Below are 17149 nucleotides of genomic sequence, written 5' to 3' on the forward strand. Positions count from 1 at the left end.
TTTAATTTTCTGACTGCAGGTAGATGAGTCTGCTGGATATGGTTTTCCAGTCAGGTTGCAGATGGAACAGACTATTTTTAGGGTACCTTTCCTAACCTCTTTATGCAGGTTGAGCAGAGTGGATCTTGAAGAGGCTGCTCAGTCGTAAAGGAAGCTGCCAAAATGCTCTTCTATTCCAAAAGTGAAACGGCTGAATCAAACTCCATCACCAAGTGCTGATCCGAAGCTAGGGACTTTCAGATCTCACGTCCCTGTCCCTGTCACCTCTTACTGATTACTGCAGGGCTTGTTTGTGTGGGGATGTGTCAGTTTCCTCCAGATAGATGCCTTTTGACTTGGAGATGCCACTGCACATCAACAGACACATGGGTCGTTGACAGAAAACAAGTCTAGTTCCAGTGGCAAAAAAACCTTGGCAAGAAAACCTTGACAACTGGACCTTATTGCTGGAGCTTTCATCCACCTTTGCAGCCATTGATATTACACAAGTATCTTCCACCTGATCCATTGAGGTCTTGTTTTGGACTGCACCTTGTCTTGTCCCTTCCCTCTGATCACCTTCATGGGTGATCCTGCCAGGAGTTTAAAACTCCCAATGGCAGCTTTCTGGGAATCAACAGATGTTCAAACCTCTCCACCACAGCAAGGTAGCAATTCATGGAAATGAAAAATAAACATACTCTTAAACTATCAAACAAAGCATAAAGATATTAAACGTCTCAGTCTATAGACAGGAACAGTATATTGTATTTTCTGGACACAATGAAGATGATGTGCTAACAGATTGTTTTGTCCTATGTTGCTTTAGTTCATCACTTCAATGTTAATGCTTGGTGCTCACTGAATCTCAAGATGCTTCTGTGAGGTATCCTTCTATTGCTTAAAGAATAAGACGCAATAGTTGTTTCACTGAAAGACTCCGGTGATGAAGCTATTTTTTGATATCTGTAAATATAAGCCTGAGAAAGTCTCGGTGTATGCTGCTGTACTTCAGTGTTTGTCAGGGTAGCATTTGTCTTGTCACCTGTGAAAGTGCTGGTTGAGGAGTGCTCAAAAATACAGAGGTATTGTCATTTAGAGAAACAGCATCCTCATTCATGGCCTTTATAGAACAGACCTTGCTGCTGGACACTGACTCAGTATAGAATCATAGAATGATACAGCACAGCAGGAGCCTATTGAGCCCATTTGAGCATGCTGTCCATTTAATCCCATTTATATTGTTCTTTTTTCATAATCCTGCAATGTTTTCCACTTCAAATATTCATCTAATTCCCATTTGAAAATTTGAATTGAATCTGACCCTATATCCTTTTCAGGTAATGTATCCCAGATAATAACTCACTGTATAAATATTTTATTTCTCATGTCCCTTTTTTTGCCAGTTAACTTGCATCTGTGTCTCCTGGTTATCAACCATAGTGCCACTGGAAATATTCTCTGCTTATTCCTGTCAAATCTGTTCATAATTTTGAACACCTGTAGCAAATCGCTCCCTAACCTGCCCTGCCCTGAACAGAATATCCTCAGTTTTTCTAGCCTTCCCACATAACTGAAATCTTCCAGCCCGACTACCATTCTAACAAATCTCCTTTGCATATTCTCGAGTGCTCCAGCTGGGTCCACTCAGTGTTTTACAAAGGTTTTGCATAACTTCCTTGCTCTTGCACTCTATGCATGTAATATTAAGACAAGAATCACATACACCCTTTTAATGCCTCAACTTGGTCTGCAACCTTCAAAGACATTACATATATAACATGCTGTTTACCACCTTGATTACCAACATCCACCGCCAAAACATCAGCCGCTGAGCCCCACCTCAAGGTATGTGGAGATGAATCCTTATTCAGCCTATTTTTCCAATCTTCGATTATTACATTGCACTTTGGCTCTTCCTACTCTACCTTTCATACTACGTAAACTTCAGCTCAACCAAAACTCTGTTGTTGCTATTCTAGCCTGTATTGAATTCCATTCGCCCACTATACTTGATCTACAGTGGCTCTGGGTCTGGCAATTCTGCAATTTAAAAATTTTTATCCTTGTCTTGTAAACCTTCTATGACCTTGCCTTTCGCTACCCTCCTTCAACCATACAAGCTTTTGAAATCTCTGCATTCCTCCAGCTCTGCTCTCTTGCAGAACCCCAATTTTAATTGTACTATCGGTGACCAGGACTTTGGCTGCCTTGGCCCAAAGCTCTCTCTAACCTTGCTGCCTCTAATTGTGTTTCTTCTTTTAAACTATTCTATTGTTATGGTTCAGCTCAGAAACTCCAAAGTGTTTTTATGAAGACTGCCTGAACCTTGAATTTGGCTAGGATAAGCATGAGGTGTTTCACTTCAGGTACAATTCAAGTGGCCCACTTGGGAACTTTTCTCAAATAAAGTTTGTTTACAAATATAGTTAACATGTAGAGTAAGAAAATTTACAAGAACTTTTATCAATTACAAGCAAAAATGAAAAATCAAGTAATGTATCACCCTTAACCAATATATACATCAGATGATCCAATCAAAACCAAAATCTAATAAACAAAACCCTTTAAGCATGTTTATAACTGCGCAGGCTAAGTCACATAATACTGGAATCCAGTTCCCTTGGTTGAATGCTAATTTCAAATGATCTTGGAAACTCAGAGCAGCTTGTGGTTTTCAGCTCCCCAAAAACCAAAAGACAGATTTGTTGCCGCACGATGGCAAACAAGATGTGCTTGCAGCTAACTGGTAAAACTTTCAAAATAAAAACAAAGAGTAAGACTTCCTTCAGCTACGCTTCTAACACTGCTGCCAAAATGAAACTAAAAACAACCCTTGTTACCTGAGCTGCACACATTTTTTTTTCTCCTGCCAACAATAACATCACCTAAGGCTGTGAGCTGAGAAACACTGACTGACAGCTGCAGAAATCATGATTTAAAAAAAAACTCTTAGAGGGACACTATAAAATCTACATTTCTAATCAAGTATTTCATCCTTTGACCTAATACTTCCTAATGTGGTTTGGTATTGTTATCATGGGGGTGGCATGGTGGCACAGTGGTTAGCACTGCTGCCTCACCGCACCAGGACCTGGGTTCGATTCCCAGCTTGGGTCACTGTCTGTGTGGATTCTGTACATTCTCCCCGTGTCTGAGTGGATTTCCTCTGGGTGCTCTGGTTTCCTCTCACAGTCTGAAAGATGTGCTGGTTAGGTGTGTTGACTGAATTAGGTGTATTATTAGGTGTATAGTAGGAGGGATTATTATTTAAAAGGCGAAAAGCTGCATCACGCTACGGTGCAGAGGGACCTAGGGGTCTTTGTGCACGAGTCGCAAAAACCCAGCCTGCAGGTGCAGCAGGTGATCAAGAAGGCTAATGGAACGTTGGCCTTTATAGCGAGGGGGATAGAATATAAAAGTAGGGAGGTCTTGCTGCAACTGTACAGGGCACTGGTGAGGCCGCAACTGGGGTACTGTGTGCAGTTTTGGTCGCCGCACTTGAGGAAGGATATATTGGCCTTGGAGGGAGTGCACAGGAGGTTCACTAGGCTGATACCAGAGATGAGGGGGTTGGCCTATGAAGAGAGACTAAATAGACTGGGTCTGTACTCGTTGGAGTTTAGAAGGATGAGGGGGGATCTTATAGAGACATATAAGATAACGAAGGAGATGGATAGGGTAGAGGTAGAGAGATTCTTCCTGCTTAGAAAGGATAGCAGGATTAGAGGGCATAGCCTCAAGATAAGGGTGGGGGGGTGCAGTTTAGATCGGAGTTGAGGAGGAACTTCTTCACTCAAAGGGTGGTGAATGTCTGGAATTCTCTGCCCATTGAAGTGGTGGAGGCTACCTCGCTTAATATATTTAAGTCTCGGGTAGATAGGTTTTTGATAGACATTGGAATTAAGGGTTCTGGGGAGAGAGCGGGAAAGTAGAACTGATCCACTTCAGATCAGCCATGATCTTATTGAATGGCGGGGCAGGCTCGAAGGGCTAGATGGCCTACTCCTGCTCCTTTTTCTTATATTCTCATGTTCTAATGACTCAAACAGGTGCCAGAGTGTGGTGACTAGGAGAACTTCACAGTAACTTCATTGCAGTGTTAATGTAAGCCTTACTTATGACTAATAAATAAAACTTTAACTTTATTGTGAAGCTTCTGGGGTCATTTTATTATGTTAAAAATGTTGTATAAAGGGAAGTGGTTGTTGCAATCTCAGCCAAAAGAATATGGAGAAAATCATTATAAAATACATCTGAAACAGCGTAAGCTTGTCATATTCAAAACAGAATTTTTATTAGTTTGCTCTGTCCATGAAACTGTCTAATGGAATAAGAAAAATTACAGTCTTCAAAATGAGATGAAATAATATAATTTAAGTTTTAAGTTTGTGACAAATGTAGAAATATTAGCTTAAAGAAGAGAACTTTCTGAAACTTTAGGACTCTTGGGGCAGGAGTTTACAGTCCCACCTGCTGCCTGGATCATTTGGACTCATTGAAAGTGATTGGGCATTTGGCTGGACCACCAAATCTCCCACGATGGGTTCCGCCACACTGAACCTGAAAATTCCAGTCCTGATTTCACAGATTACAGTGTAATTTCAACTGGAATTACATATCTTGGAATAAATAAATCTCCTCTAGTGTGAGGCTGTAATGTCTTCTTTATTCTGGGTTTTGGCAGCTATGAAGTCTCACAACAGCAGGTTAAAGTTCAACAGGTTTACTTGATAGTAAACATCACAAGCTTTCGGAATGCTGTTCCTTCGTCAGGTGAGTGGAGAGTTCTTGTGGCGGTTACTATCAAATAAACCTGTTGGACTTTAACCTGGTGTTGTGAGACTTCTTACTGTGTTTTTCCCAGTCCAACGCCAGCATCTCCACATTTTGGCAGCTATGCCATGCTGCATCATACCATGATAAAACCACTGCTTTATTTTTACTCTTGGTGTTCCCTATACGCTGTAGGGCCAAGTTTGTGTTCGACATGTCAGGGTGCTAAAGAGCAGAATCAGTCAATGATGTGCCAGTGTTCTGTATGGTAATGGTATGAGTGAGCCAGTTGATGTGGTGTCAATATACATGTGGTGAAACTATGCATACAATATTGCAAGTGTGAAGTTGGCCCAACTATTGCAGAGTAGTGGATGTGATGTTAGCGTATGTAATGCTCTGGAGATGCTGGGAGTCTGTGCAGTGCTGGTGCAATTGGGGTGCAGAGGATCTAGAGAATAGCAATGTTGTTGCTGACATTAAACTCACATGTGACATTCCAGTGATGCTGGAGAGACATTGGTCTGTACAGTGCTCATCCATTTAGTGCCAACATTGGAAGTAAAAATAAGCAAAGTAAATAGGCATGTAAAAAAGTCCATGCAGAACTGTAGCTGGAGAGAAAGCCAGTGTCAGTGCTTTGGGAAAAAGAAATATAGAGTTCACTTTATTGGTGCAATGGTGAGTAAGGGAGCAGGACTGATCTATGTGGTGCCAGAACTGCTGGAGGGTATTTCGACCTTGCACTGCTAGGTAAAAGGGATAAAGTTTATTCTGCAATGCCAGTGCTGTGATCAGCAGCGTCAGTCCATACTGTTACAGTGCTGTGATAAGTTATAAGCAGAGTGAGTTTGTGCAGTGCCAGTGCAGTGTTTTGTAATAAGCAGACAAAGTTTTGCAATGTCAGTGCTGAGATTAGCAATAAAGCAGTTCTAGTGATATGACCAGCACTAAGTAGAATGGCTCTGTGTAGTGCCAATGCTGTGCTTTTTAATAAGCAGACTTGTTATGGTTGTTCATACCAGCGGGATTTCCCTATCCCGCTGCAGTGAATGGAGATCTGGCTGGACGCCTGGCGTGAATGGTTGGTAAGATTGCTCTTGGTCTGTGCAATATGTGCCAGTACGGTGACTGACAGTGGGCCTGTGCAGTGCCAATGCTGTGATTGACGGTGAGTCTGTGCAGTGCCAATGGGTGTATGCAATGCCAATGGATTTGTGCAGTGCCAGTGGGTCTGTGCAGTGCTGTGGGTCAGTGCATTGGCAGTGGGTTTATGCAATGCCAGTGGGTCTGTGCAGGGCCAGTGGGTCTGTGCAGAGTCTGTGCAGCACCAATGGGTCTGTGCAAGATCTGTGCATTGCCAGTAGGTGTGTGCAGAGCCAGTGAGTCCGTGCAACGTTTGTGCAATGTCAATGGGTCAGTGCAGTGCCATGGGTCTGTGCAACACAAATGCAACAGTATAGTGCCAGTGGATCTGTGCAATACCAGTGGGTGTGTGCAGTGCTAATAAGTGTGTGCAGTGCCAGTGGGTCAGTACAGGGCCTGTGCCAGTGGGTCAGTGCAGTGGCAGTGTATATGTGCAGTGCCAATGGGTCAGTGCAGTGGCAATGATTGTGTGCAGTGGCAGTGCATGGGGTTTCTGCAGTGCAAGTGCATCAGTGTAGTGCCAGTGGATCTGTGCAATACTAGTGGGGGTGTGCAGTGCTAGTGAATGTGTGTAGTTCCAGTGGATCTGTGCAGTGCCAGTGGGTCTGTGCGGGGTCAGTGCCAGTGGGTATGTGCAGTGCCAGTAGGTTAGTGCAGTGGCAGTGGTTGTGTGCAGTGGTAGTGCATGGGGTTTGTGCAGTGACTGCCAGCAGGTCTGTACAGTGCTAGTGCAGTGACTGGCAGTGGATCTGTGCAGTGACAGTGCATTGGGTTGAGTGCGATGCCAGTATAGTGGGTCAGTATAGTGCCAGTGGGTCTGTGCAGTGTCAGTGCAGTGCCAGTGGTTGTGTGCAGTGCCAGTGGTTGTGCGCAGTATCAGTTCTAGTGGCTGTGTGCAGTGTCAGTACCAGTGGTTGTGTGCAGTGTCAGTGCAGGGTTGGTGCAGTGCCAGTGGGTCAGTGCAGGGTTGGTGCAGTGCCAGTGGTGCAGTGCCAGTGGGTTAGTGCAGGGGGGTGCAGTGCCAGTGGGTCAGTGCAGGATGGGTTCAGTGCCAGTGGGTCAGTGCAGGGTTGGTGCAAGTGGGTCAGTGCAGGGTTGGTATGGTGCCAGTGGGTCAGTGCAAGGTCTGTGGCAGTGGGTCAGTGCAGGGTGGGTGCAGTGCCAGTGGGTTAGTGCAGGGTCGGTGCAGTGCCAGTGTTGGGGAGGGGGCGGGGTTTGGCGCTGGCGCTGTCACGTGACGCAGTGTTTACATCCTCAGCTGTTGGAGTCTTGAGTTCAGGAAGAGCGGCGACGGCGGCGGAGAGACCGAGACTCAGACCTCGGAGCCGCGCACTGTCTCCATCCCGAGCCAGCTCCCTTCACACGGTGTGTCTCCGGCTCGCGGCTTCTTTCAGGTGTCGGTGAGGAGAGCAGCCGGTGTGGGGGCCGGCTCTCGGGGTGTCTAATCGCGGGGTCGCGGCGGTCTCTGGTGCCCGAGGACGGGAGGCAGTGGCCTAGGAGCCGGGCGGTAAACACCGGCCCGGGCCGGCACTGTGCAGCTGGGGCCCGGAGCCGGGGAGCGGGGCCTGCCGACCGTGAAGCGGCTGGGGAGGGTGTGAGGAGCGGACACACTGGCTCCTTTTGTCTGCTGAGCAGCACGATGCCAGAGCCCAGTCTCCCCACTTGTCCCACAACCAGCTCTCTGACCCTGTCCGCCGCAGACACCGCTCCCAACGCTTTGTTTTGATTAGTTGCGCATTGTTATAATCTGTCATTAAAATGGTGCGGAAAACTTTCTGTTTAAAATGGATTTGCCCTGGCCTTTGATACAGTCGTCATTGTTTTTGTGTGTGTGCCAGCAGAGCTCAAATGTGGTGTCCTAGTGGTTAAACTTTCAAAGGGACTTATTGACTCATTTTTTTTACGGTCCACACAACACTCCAAACAAACATTGAGTGGGGATGGTTTTAAAGAGCGCCTTCTGTTGTTTTCGTTGGTAAAATGGGCAGTCGACGTTTTTTTATGTCTCGTCCTTGTTGGCGAGTTTGAAGAAAGACCTGCGTAGAAATGCTGCTGACGTTATTTCAAAAACCTGTTTTGGCGACTTGCTTCCAAACCGCTAACATGTACCTTGTGAGGTTAAATTCCTAACCGTAGACTGCTTTAAGGAAGAACACTTTGTATATATTTGTATAGATATGTCTGCGGTTTTATGTACTTTTTTTTAGAAAAATGAATGCACAAGATTTTTTTCACTGGAATTTGTTTTGAATTTATGCTCACGTGTTGTTTAAAGTATTCGTGGACAGAACGGCTCAACTGGTTTCTTCGTTGCACTTTTTTAAACAGCTGTTTGACGATCACTGGTTTGGTGATCAGCAGGACTGCGAAGAGCTCCTCTGATTTATTGCATACGGTGATAAAGACCCTGTCTTATCTCAGTCGGGATTCTACTGGGATGCTCAGCTTGGGAGTTCAGATTGCTACCGAATGACCCTGCTGGTAACCGTACATAGCGTTGTTCCTCTCTCAGTCAGATAGCTTGTCAACAAATCATTATTAGAACTCATGCGAAGAATGATTGTTTAGATAATAATAGAATGCTGCTGCAAGTCCAGAGGTCTTTAGGGCCAAGGGGCAAACAAAAACTCCGAAGGGTCAATATTTGTTCTTGCATGAGTCTCGTGAACTTGAAGCACATATTGGAACAGTACAGACAAAATTATTGGCCGCCTGAGTAAATGGTGAACAGTACACTTGCAATTTCCTGAAGGATGCTTTGGGTAGGTGAGGCCTGGTGCAGGAGTACAAGTTTAGAACAATGGGTCATGCACTCCTCTGAAGAGAATTGCCTCTTATTCCAGAACTAGAGGGGGTGCTTAAGTTTTATGCTTAAGTTTTATACTTAGTTTTCTCCTTTTTTTTATGATGCTTAATTGCCCCTTAGTGTCCCAAGATGTTTAGGTTAGATGGATTAGCAGGGTAAATACTTGGCCTTGTGGCGATAAGGCCTGGGTAACATGCTCTGTCGGAGAATTGGTGCAGATTCAATGTGCTGAATGGCCTCCTGCACTGTCGGGATTTTCTAATTCTTTGTTCCAGTTTGGAATGATTTCTTGTATCAGTGTAGTGGTACAATACAATAAAGAAGTATGGAAGGAGAAAAATTTAACAATGAACTGAACCAGCAATTGTATCCAATGTCTGGGAAATAAAATGACATGGGGGACCTGTGCCTTTAAGCAGATCTGTATATTTGAACTGTTTTGAGGGAGCATTGTATCCACTTGCGATGAAGCCATCTTTCCAATGTAATTTTATCTTGGGCGATGTAAAGAGCTTAAAACGTGGTAAGATTGCAGCTGGCCAGATAGTATTTTTACTCAAAATGGAATAAACAGCAAAGACACTTCAGGAAATGTTAGCTTATAAAAAATAAGGTCTGAATTGATACTGGAAATAAGACTTCAGTTACACATTCAAAGATGTTGGCTAGCTTGGTTGAGTCAAAGACGTTGTCACTATTAACAGTGTCTCCAGAAATCGGAAACTAAGATTTAAAAAAATAAACCCTTGAAAGATGTTTTCAACAGACAAGTTAAGTGCGGATGATGTATTGTATTTCAAATAGACATGTTAAATGTATAAACATTTTGCTATACTCCTGTGTGCATTATCCTTTTGTATCCTTTCTCGTGATTTAAAAAAAATGATTTTGTGCAGATTGCACTACATTTTAATCATACTTGTATGGAAACATAATTGCAAAGAATAATCATTCTTATTACAATAACCTATTCTGGCAAAAAATAAAAAGAAGCTGTGAATGTTTAGCTTTAACTTCTCTGTTTTTAAATCCATGGCGTAAATAGAAACACATTTCAGAGGCTTGAGATGTAGTTTATAATGTATCCCATGATAATTCAGGCACTACAATCTATTAGATCTGTTGCAGGTTATTATTTCATATAAAAATGCAGCCTGATGAAACTGGAGATTGAACACCAAAGGGGGAGGAATTAGCACAATGTAATTTCATTGAACAGCCAAGCATAAACCTGAATATTGCTAGAATCTTAAATTGGAACCATTTATTTTGTTTTCATATCTACATTTTAGATCTAAATTATTGTTACAAAAGCCTTTGAATACATAATCAACTTGCAACATAGGGATAGGCCATTACGTTCTTTTATTCAGTTGAAATATAGCTGATGTATACCTCAGATCTGTTTACCTTATTCCATGTCTGTGGATACTCTTGTTCCAACAAAATCTATTAAACGCTAACTTGACAGTTACTGAACATCTACTACTATCTGGCTGATCTCAACAGTAGCAATCAAATCAAATTCCACGTGTCTTCTGAGGATACCGAGCTCTGCTTCACAACCATTCTCTTGATCTTTTTACTGTCCCTGATTTATCATTGTCTCTTATTCAACATTTGATATTGGATGAGCAAAATTTTTCTGCAGTTAAATTGTGGGAAGACCAAAGTCATTGTCTTTATTAACTCTTGACTCAACTGTTCCAATGCTCCTCTGGCTGGTCATCCATTTTTTTACCTCCAGCTAGAGCTCGACAAAAGTTTGCTGCCCATGTTCCAATTAGTATTTTTGCCCCTTTCATCTATGATCCCTGTGCTTGCTGAGCTATGCTGGCTGCTCATCAGGCAGTGTTTTGTGTTTAAACCTTTCATGCTTGTTTTTGATGGCCCTGCTCCCCTCTATTTACGTAACCTCCTTTGGCCTACAATCCTCTCAGATCTCTGCATTCATCCACTTATGGTATCTTGTTCATATTTCCTCCCTCCACTATTAATTACCTGGACCATAAACTTTGAAATTCCTTCCTTAGCCCTCTCTAGTTCTTATCTTTTCAGGCACTACTTAAACCTACCTCACTGACCATGCTTTTCAATGCCTGTTTTAATATTTCCTCATGTGACTTGGCCATACTTTGTTTTATTGTTCTAATGAAGTATCTTGGGATTTGATGTTCTGTAAGGCTGCATGGCTATAATTTTAAGATGTCTGCCTTCTTTGCTTCCTGTCCTCATACTCTTTAAACTCAATATCTTTTGATAAATGTGTGATGTAACTCTCCAAGGTTAACACATTTCCTGATGTCCAAAACTCAATGCAGCGCTCCAGTGAGAATCTGAACAAGGATGTACAACTGACCACTACATGTCGAATAACGTTAAAAACCAGTGTTGCTTTTTGATTTTGTTTTGTAGTGAAACCAAAAATGGGATTACGATGGAGGCAGGGTTATTAAATGAGTATGTTGCTTCTGTCTTCGCTAGAGCAGAGCATGCTGTCAATGTAGCAAGAAAGATCTAATGATAATCAATAGATAGAGGTACTTAAACAGGTAATAATCCTTGATGGACCACTTTGCAAAGAAGTAGAGGTGGAAATTTAGGAGGCTCTGGCCCTAATCCTCAACGTGTCGTAGAATCCCTATAGGGCAGGAGGCCGTTCGGCCCATCGGATCTTTACTGATCACAACCCCACTTGGTCCTTATTCCCGAAACCCCACATACTTATTCTGCTAATTCCCTGACACAGGTCAATTTAGCATGGCCAGTCAAACTAACCTGCACATCTTTGGACTGTGGGAGGAAACTGGAGCATGTGGAGGAAACCCACGCAGACACAGAGAACATGCAAACTCTACACAGACAGTGACCTGAGACCAGAATTGAATCTGGGTCGCTGGAGCGGTGAAGCGCGTGTGCTAACCACTGAGCCACTATGCTGCCCATTATGATGTGGTACCAGAGGAATGGAGGGTTACAGTTTTGATTTTCTTGTTTTTTTTCAAACGAGTGAGACATCAACCCAAAAACTATAGGCTGGTCCAGCTTAACACCCATGGGGGGAATATTGAGGTAATAACCCAGGACAAAATGAATTGACATTTGAAAAAGTCTTGGTGACTGAATGACATTAACAAAAGTTTATTATCCTGTTTGATTAACATAATTTCCATTGTGAAGTAATGGGTTGCTGAAGGTAATACGGTTGCTGTATATATTTTGAAAAGATTTTTTGCAAAGTACCATGTGATAGCAAAATGAAAGCCAGTGATATTAAAGGGATAGCAACTGATGTACAGAGTGAATGGTTTACTTTTTAGACTGGAGGCAAATATATACTGATTTTTTCCCCAGAAAATCACAGGTATTAAAATCACTTTTAAAAAAATACATTAACCTGGACTTGGGTATGCAAGGCAACATTTACAAAAAATTTCACTTGAGACAATATTCAGAAATGTAACAAACAATGAGGACAAGAGTAACATTCTTCAGGAGAACATAAACCAACTGGTGAAATGTGTGGACACACACACACACACAAGTGACACATTTTGATAGGAGGAAGGGGGAGAAGCAATATGATGTGAATTAAATTATACAATGTTTGGTGTGGAAACATTCACCTAAGGGTGTATGTAAACAAATTGCTGAAGATTACAGGATAAGTGAATAGACCTTTTTTTAAAATTTAAAAAAATGGAATCCTTGGCTTTATTACTAGTGACATAGAGTATGAAAGCAAGGAAATATTGATTAGACTTAGTAGGAGGTATTGTGTTGAATTCATATTGCCACACTTTTGGGAGGATGCTAAGGCCTTGGTGAGGGTGCAGAACAGACTTATTAGAATGAGTCCAGGGATAAAGGACTCCAATTATGTGGAGGGAGCAGGGAAGATTAGGTGGAGATTTGATAGAAATGTTGAAAATCATAAAAATCATTGATAAGAGTAACTAAGCAATTGTTTCCAGTGGTGGAAGGGTTGGTAACCAGTAGGTGATTTAATAGATTTAATGTGACTTGGTGAAAGAACCAGAAGCGTCATGAGAAGACTTTTTTATTAGTGAATTGTTATGATTTGCAATATACCTGAAATGATAGTGGAAGCACACTCAATAACTTTCAGAAGCAATTGGCTCAGTACTTGAAGGGGAAAAAGTTATAGGGTTACAGAAAAGGAATTGGGGGGAGGGGGAAACTAATTGGGTAGCTCTCCCAAAGATCACACACAGGTATGGTGGGCTGAATGGCCTCATTCACAGTGCATGTTCTGTGACTCCACCTGCGTATTAACTTTTGGTGATTTGTGTACCTGTCGTTCTATCTGTTTCCATCGCCCCATCCCCTCCACTCCTCAATTTCTGGCCTTTCGTTATTAAGAAAACATGCTGACGTGTCCTTCTCGGAGCCAAAATTAATAACATCACACTTGATCACATTGATTTCTATCTGGCATTTTGGTCTCTTCCTCCACTGTAAAAACAAATCCGAAGTACACTCAACGAGTTTGTCAGTGGAATAAGAAGAGGTATTGATTGATGACAACCCCAGAAATGGCACCTATTTTTAGTTCTTTAAATGTTTTGTTGAAAACTATCCTGAATAAATTCGGAAAATGCATTCGTTTTACAACTTCAACTATTCCTCTTCTGTGTTTGTGAAAATTAAAATCAAACTCCTTTTGTTTTTGTGCATTTATACATCATATATGGGAGTTGTACATTGCCCCACTATATTTTTAAGATGACTGTCTAGAGAAATGTGCAGAAATAAAGGATATTTAATTGCTTGTAATAGAATTGACATTTTTTTTGTCGTTACAGTGAAACAAGTAGCGGTGCTGTAGAAATGCTCCTACATTTCTCAGAAATTCCATTTTGGGAATCGCTTGCCTTTGGAGATGGAAGGAGGCCCAGTGTCTGCCTAAATAGAATTTCTGTTCCCATTTTACAGTAGCCTAATTCTGCGTGCGTCTCATCAATTCAGACAATAATCATAACCAGCTTCAGGGGTAAGTTTCACAACGTATTCAACTCCAAGGTACACTGAGATTTTGATATTTTAACCATTCAGCTCATTTTTTGTGTTCAAATGTTAATTCCTATCTGATGTTTTCTCTTCTATGTTAATGTAGATTATATTTCACGTTGCCAAAAGTAAGCCATTTTGAAATGCACTTTTCTGTTGCTACAAGAGCAACCCGAGCACTCTCCAATTAGCACTTATACTCCTTGTGTGTATCACATACAACAGTCTTATATTGGCCCAATATGAATGTTTGTAATCAATCCTGGGGTCTGAGTATTGTATGTTGCTTCTAACAGTTGTGATATTGGTGATTTTAATCTAAAGCTGGCCTGAAATTTAAATCATTGGATGTTGAAGAGAATGGAGAATCTAGGAAAAGAAGTGGAAAAATGCCATGCAGAATAAAAATGTAGCTTTAAAAAAACAAATGAACAAACTATGGACTCTTGGGCAGGTTGGCAGCAGTGGGGGGGGGGGGGGGGGGGGCGGTGGTGGGTGTGGTGAAATTGATTATAGTTCTCTTTTCTGCTATTTACTTATAGAACTGGGAAGAATGCTGTTTGGTCAACGAATGAGGATGTAATTAGTTTGCAAGTGCATCTCGAGCTCACATGAAATGTAGCCACTTGATCAAAGTAACAAAGGCTACTAATGTTTTTGTGTGTTTGTGATTAGATGTTTTTAAATTGCTATAGCAAAAATGTACATGAAGTGAACAGGTGATTAGACAAGAATGGTGTTGGCCAATTTGTAAATGGAATCAACTACATTGCAAAAATTGGAATGTAGAATGCTGAGCTTAGCTTATGGAACTGAATCTCAATACAGGTTCAAGATTTGGATGGATCTGAATTTCCTTTTTATTCTCCTATGATTTTGAGTGATTTTCATGAAACGAAAATCATAACCTCTGCCAATAACAGTAATGGACTCCTTCTTTGAAATGTCAGGCAATCATTTCCACCCGAATTAGCAGACAGGGTCACAGTTTCATATGCCATGTGTAAGGCAGCACTTTTGACAGTGTATCAGTTATCAAGCTTATACAATTGTTTGTTTTATATGTTAGGGGCCATTCTTCAGTTGACACCTTTTTTGAAGGGATCAGTGTGAGCTGTTTGTTTGAAGGTGTTATTGTTCTCACTTTTCCAGGTTGACTTGTGTAACTGGTATAGGGTTAGTGTGGGATGGAGTACAGTGATGTAAGAAAGCACATGACCCAGGCCTAGGGCCTGTATGGTTTTGAACAAGGACATGTTAAAATTTGGACATGGGAGGTAGTTCCTTGCTTCTGCCCTTCACGGTATAGGTGCTTATTTTTACAAGTAACAATTGGCCAGCATGGTGGCACAGTTGTTAGCACTGCTGTCTTACAATGCCAGGGATCTGGGTTTAATTCCCAGCTTGGATCATTCTGTGTGGAGTTTGCACGTTCTCCCCATGTTTGCGTGGGTTTCCTCCGGGTGCTCCAATTTCCTCCCACAGTCTGAAAGACGTGCTGGTTAGGTGCATTGACCTGAGCAGTGTGCTCAGTGAGCACCTGCTGGAGTGTGGCGATTAGGGGAATTTTACAGTGACTTCATTGCATGTTAATGCAGTGTTTATTTACTTGCGACAAATAAACTTGTGTTGTTATAAGTAGTGAATAAAGACTTGCACTTAATGTACAAAAGACTTCAACCGACATGTTCTGTGACCAGCATCGTCCCAGCACCTGGTACAGATAGCACCTAGTGCAGGTCAGTGGTAATCACCAGTTACCACCTTAGAATAAGCTGTTTGCCCCAGTGTACCAAACAGTTTAACGTAGTGATGCTATAATATGCTCAGCTTTTAGGTGAAATCTTGAATGATGGAACTTTGAGAAATGCAATGTAAAATGTTTTGAAATGATTCAGTACTTCAGTTTTGAGCTGATTAGAGAGGAATGTTAGATGGCAAATCACATGTAATGCCAGCCTGCAAATTGTCACTTGTTTCAAACTAATTTACAAAATGGGTCAGGTTTGGCAAAGTAGTGAGGCCTGCATACTGTCGTATTATTTCTGAGTGAGATTAATGATGAGTTAGGAATATTAGACCAGACGATAGTATTGCAAAGCTGCTGATTTGGTTAGCTTTTGAAGAAACTAATTGCATGTCGAAACTTCCTAAGTAATTGTATGGAAACAAGTGGAAGTGCAGTTTTTCAACATGTATGTTCGATGTCTGTATTTGGCATTTTTACTGAAGCTGCAATAACTAATGAACTGTTCCGTGTGAATTTCAATTATATTTCCCAAACTAAATTATTTTAGCCTGTATCATTACCATAGGTTATTTTAAGTCAGTACAAGTGAAATGCACTTATTAATGTATGTGAGAAAGCAGGAATTTGATCTGCATGAAAGACAAGTATGGCTCACAACATGAGTTACTTCCTTTTTTTGATAACTTGTGTTTTCAGATATAGGCAAGAAATGAGGAAGCTTTTTACTTCACTATTTAATTTTAAACCTGTAATCTGTCTGTAACAGCAAGAAAGTGGAGTTTGTGTACTGCTGTCATTGATTATATTTATTGCTTTCCAGTTGAGCTAAAAACCGGGAAATAGTGAAAAATGACATTATGAAATTGATAAATCTGTTCTCTTAAAAACATTCCTACTATGGTTTGCATAGTTAAATTGATCATGAAGTGACACATTTAATTCAAATGAACTGTTTCCAATTAGCCTTTTCTTGGTATTCCTTTTCGGTTTCAAAATATCTCGTAATTCCTTAATGCTTGCTGCATGGTGAGCCCCTTGTTCAGTGCAACTATCATTTCTTTACTCCCAGGGTTTCACAAGCCTTTCCAGCCACAGGACCTCTTCGACCTCGCTGACAGGAACTCTCAACTCCCTCTCACCTGCCCTCACCTCCCTCAGCCATTTGCATGCCCTACCTTGCATTTATTGCCCATCCCAATTTGCCATTCAGAAGGTGGTGGTCAGCAGCCTTCTTGAACTGTTACGGTCCCTGAGGTGTAAATGTACCCAATGTACTGTTAGTGAGGGAATTCCAGGATTTAGACCCGGCAAGTGATAGAACGGCTATATATTTCCAAATCAAGATGGTGAGTGGTTTGGAGGGGCGCAGCCAGGTATTGGTGTTCCCAGGTTTTGTGGCCCTAGTCTTCTTAGATATATATGGTAGTGGTTGTGGGTTTGGAAGAGATGCCTCAAGGATCTTGATGAGTTCTCGCAATGCATCTTGTAGATGGTACACATAGCTGCCACTGTACATCACTGGTAAGAAGTGAATGTTTGTGGGAGGGGTAGCAATCAAGCGGGCTGTTTTGTCCTGGATGGCGTCAAGCTTCGAGTGGTGTAGTTGTCATTGCTGTTGGCTTGCAGCATTAGGCGGATTGAGCAGCAGTAGCAGAGAAGAT

At 41.9% G+C, this 17149-nt stretch overlaps 1 protein-coding gene across 4 annotated transcripts in view; it reads left to right on the forward strand.

The window, feature by feature from the left end:
- The first annotated feature begins 7151 nt into the window (after positions 1–7151).
- Positions 7152–17149, forward strand: part of pcmtd1 (protein-L-isoaspartate (D-aspartate) O-methyltransferase domain containing 1) — an 81150-nt gene continuing 71152 nt past the window's right edge. The window contains exons 1-3 of one of the 4 annotated variants that reach the window (XM_080194235.1): positions 7152–7266; positions 8230–8382; positions 13534–13721. The gene's annotated coding sequence lies outside the window, so the exon portion shown is untranslated. Of the gene's footprint in view, positions 7302–8229; positions 8383–11155; positions 11260–13533; positions 13722–17149 lie in introns of those variants that run through there. The other 3 variants (XM_080194237.1, XM_080194234.1, XM_080194236.1) reach the window with 3 other exon arrangements.

This window comes from Carcharhinus amblyrhynchos, chromosome 8 (assembly GCF_965287045.1).
Source record: "Carcharhinus amblyrhynchos chromosome 8, sCarAmb.v2.hapA, whole genome shotgun sequence".
In the NCBI taxonomy this organism is placed as follows: domain Eukaryota; kingdom Metazoa; phylum Chordata; class Chondrichthyes; order Carcharhiniformes; family Carcharhinidae; genus Carcharhinus; species Carcharhinus amblyrhynchos.